The following is a 3,729-nucleotide window of genomic DNA, read 5'->3' as shown; positions in this document are numbered from 1 at the left end:
GGGAGGCTGAGAAATACTGAGGTCACTCCCATAATTAGGAGGCAGAGTGGGTGCCCAGGGTAGCAAAGGGACGTTCCCAAAGCCCCAGTGAGTGGTGACAGAGCAGCACTAGTGAGCAGTTGTGGTGTCCCTACCTTCCTCTGCTTGGCAGGTCTTCCTCCCTATCACACTGCCAAGAAAGCCCCAGCAGGAAAAGGATGCAGGCTTAGCCCAAAGTCTGAGGCAAGCTGGGAGAGCGATAGCTAAACCAGCAGACTTCCCCCCACAAAGACACTCCCTTACAAAACTCCCGTTTTACGTTCCAGATCTAGCTTCAAACAGAAATACTCTCAACCATCTGACCCGGTCAGATGGCCAGCAGCGTGCCAAGGCCGTTTGGAAGAGCCAGCAAACAAACCTTCCTCGCAGAAGAGAGCAATCTGGCTCCCAGGACCTCAGAGTGAGGACACTCAGTAGCCTCCTCCTAATGTCTGCTCCCCTACCGCGTCCTGACCTCCATTTCAGCTGTCTGAGGGCTAAAGATGTTGGGGCTGATCAACGGCTCAGGAATAAAACCAGAGGCTGTGTGTTCATCTCCTTGTCCCAGTTTAGTTCAGCAAGCAATAATCAGAGCATCCTCTACAGCAGTGCTCTCTAACGCGCAAGGATATTTACTGTAGACTCTGGAAGAACAATCAGTTTTAGGCAGGCAGATCAGACATCTTAGTGCTCACCTGGGAATAAGAGGTCTTTTTTTTTTTTTTTTTTTTTCCTCCCCCGGTTCTTTCCCCTCATTTACATTCACTTTTGGCTTTGAAATAAATTGCTTTAAATCTCAGCTCAGCAAGGGCTAAGCCCGAAAAGCCAGATGACTACATTCATGAACATTTCCTGGGAGTTCAGGCAAAAGCCAATGTGAGACCCCTTTTTTCTGAGGCTGAGCAACGTGAGGAGGAGTATTTGGGGGATGAATAGGAAAGAGACGAAGATAACCAGTTTGAAAAAGCATGGGTCTCACCCCTATTGGTCTGAATTGCCTTCTCACGGATGTCAGTGAAATTCCCCCTTACCTCAGCTACCATTTTGTCCCAAACAAAGCAGCAAAGTCCCCTCTGTTCTCTGTGCTGCGCACCAATCTGGATTTTTAGCAGCCCCTTTGGACCAGCTCCCCAGCAGGCACAGCCCAGCACAGCTCCCAGTTGACTCAGAGGAGCCGAGGATGTGCCTCCTCAGGAGACCCCATGGAAAGAGCCTCCATCTGCCAGGGAGGGCCCTTCTCACCACCTCTACACTCCAGCAAGACATTTTCTCCCCCTTGCACCCGAAGTTCAGCACACAAGAAACGGAAAACACAAGCACCGCAATAAAAACAACAGAAAGGATTCGTCTGCACAAATGGATCAAGGCGTGAAAAAACACAATTCCTCCAGCAGCCTAAGTCAAGAAACAAGAATTGTTGGGTCTCTCCATTGTAATAGACCTTTATTTATCACATCGGAAAGGGTAGTTTGTAAAGGCAAATGGCCAACTAGTCCCTTTGATACATGGAGATGCTTCAAGATAGGTATGATATAGAAAACCCAGGCAGAAGATACGTACTGGCTAATCTGGCAGTTATCTCTTTTACAGCCGACTACTGTCATTTCAGTCTTTGAGAACTGCCAGCTACGCTGATAACTGCGGACCTAACCACAGCGGAGGAGAAAGCCCTTGTTAATTAAGCTATTTTCCTTCGTTTTCTTACTGCTCTGGCCTCGGCAGAGCTGGGGGGGAGCCGCTCTGCTGTGTGGCCCTTTGTGCTGGTGATGGACTGCTGGATGCCTCCCCCCAGAGAGCTGCATACTGGTGGCCAGGCAGGTCCTCCTCGTCTGCCGGCTGGAACGCTTTCTGGGATGAAATGTTGCAGCCCTGCCACAAATCAGACGATTAACTCAACCGGAGCACGGCAGATTCCCCCTCGGGGAGAAAAAAAAAACCCAAAACCCTCCCCGAAGGATGCATAAACCTGCCCATTGTCCCATCCCGCTGACACAGGGCTGATTTTCCCAGCCCGGTATCAAGTTCCAGAGGAGCCTATTTATCCTGAATTCATCAGAGCTCCTCTGTACCCAGAAGAGTTCAGCTCTGTGTTTTCAATCAGTTAGCAGCCATCAAACTCTAATGGGGTTTCTGGAACCGTGGGTGCTTTCTCCCCCGGTGCAGCGGGCGTTTGGGCACGCCGAGCCCTGGCTCTGCTGGCTCTGTTCAAGGCACAGCTCCGTGCTTCGTGCTGTCCCTCCACAGCCAGATATTCCATCAGGAGGGACAAATTTCAGCAGACTTGCGAGTGCCAAGTGTGAGCCCAGAGTTACTTTTACCATTTCTGATGGCAGTTTGCAGATCGCCGGCCTGGTTCTACCTCCAGCTTATGTCTCCAGGTCATCAGGGCTCATCCCTTGCTTTGGAGCAGTGCCTGGAAGGTTTTAGGGTCTGACCTCCGGAGACTGGCTCTCCACCTGATGGGCCAGGCTACTTTTCCCCCTCAAAGCCATGATAACACTACAAGAAACTTCATCACCTTCACTGGATACACAAGTGAAGCAGAGAAGAGAAATACCTACCTTGCAAGAAATGAATCTCAGAGCTAAATGAAGCAAAACCTGATGGAGAGGACTTTGGTTACTCGTAGCCAAATAGTGGCTCATAGCTTTTTCATAGCCAAATGGTGACAGCACCACCCCAAACACACCACCAAAGCAGCCATCTTTGCTTCTTTGCCCTTTCATAAGCTTAGAAACCAGTCAACATCCAGCATCCACTAAGAAGACCTCACCTACTGTTTCCTTCCCTTTCCCAAGGGACGTCCTTCCCATTCAGAGAGAGTCATCACCCAAGAACCGTCAAAACCAGTTACCTACATTCCTGTGCCTGGCCCAGCTGTAATCACCAGTGCTGTAGGTATCTCCCCCAGCTTACATATAACTGCTGGGACTCATGTCCTTTCCAGGCCCTTTCTGTAACTCAGGATCTCTGCAAAAAAAAAAAAAGCAAAGCAAAACAATAACTAGTCCCTTTTGCCTCTTCCTCCACCTTTTGGGTCGCTTACCTGGTGAGGCACCTAGGGTTCAAGGAGAAAGCAGACTTGGCAGGGCAGAAGCTGGAAAGATTTCTGTGGGTCTGAAATGGTTAAAAAGATTCCTGCCTCGGGACCATTAAGGTCCAAAGGGTTCAGTCTCTGTTATAATTTATAGCTCACTGTCTTTCCTCCGTTGACAGAACAACCCTTTTCTAAGTTACTTACGCCACTCAGTTCAGTCAGTGTCCCCAGGCTAGTCCAAGTCTTGTTAAAACCTTCGCAACCTCCGGGGGAAAAAAAATAGCTTTTTATCATTAGGTGAAAATGGAACTGCCTGGAATAACAACACAAACATGGGTTATGAAAATGAAATCCTGCACAAACACCGCCGGGGCTGGAGAACTGGCTGTCCCTGCAGGGAGAGACACGAGCCCCCGGTCCCACCGCCGGGCTCCCCGAACAGCAGGAGGACCAAACGAAACAGTTAGAGGGGATAAAGCAAAGCATTACATTTTAATTGATCTAATCTTCGGCTCCCGCTGGAATTTGCAGAGATATCTTACTAGAATTACTCAGGTTTTATCTGGGAAAGTGCCTTTTGGACAGCAAACCACTCCAGATCTGGAGCTGCATTAGCATCGGGACCGGCTGAGCAAAAGTGCCCCCACAATAGTTTCAAAGATGAGAGCAAAATG

This window comes from Calidris pugnax, unplaced genomic scaffold (assembly GCF_001431845.1).
Source record: "Calidris pugnax isolate Ruff unplaced genomic scaffold, ASM143184v1 scaffold92, whole genome shotgun sequence".
Lineage (NCBI taxonomy): Eukaryota > Metazoa > Chordata > Aves > Charadriiformes > Scolopacidae > Calidris > Calidris pugnax.
This window is presented reverse-complemented; position numbering follows the sequence as displayed.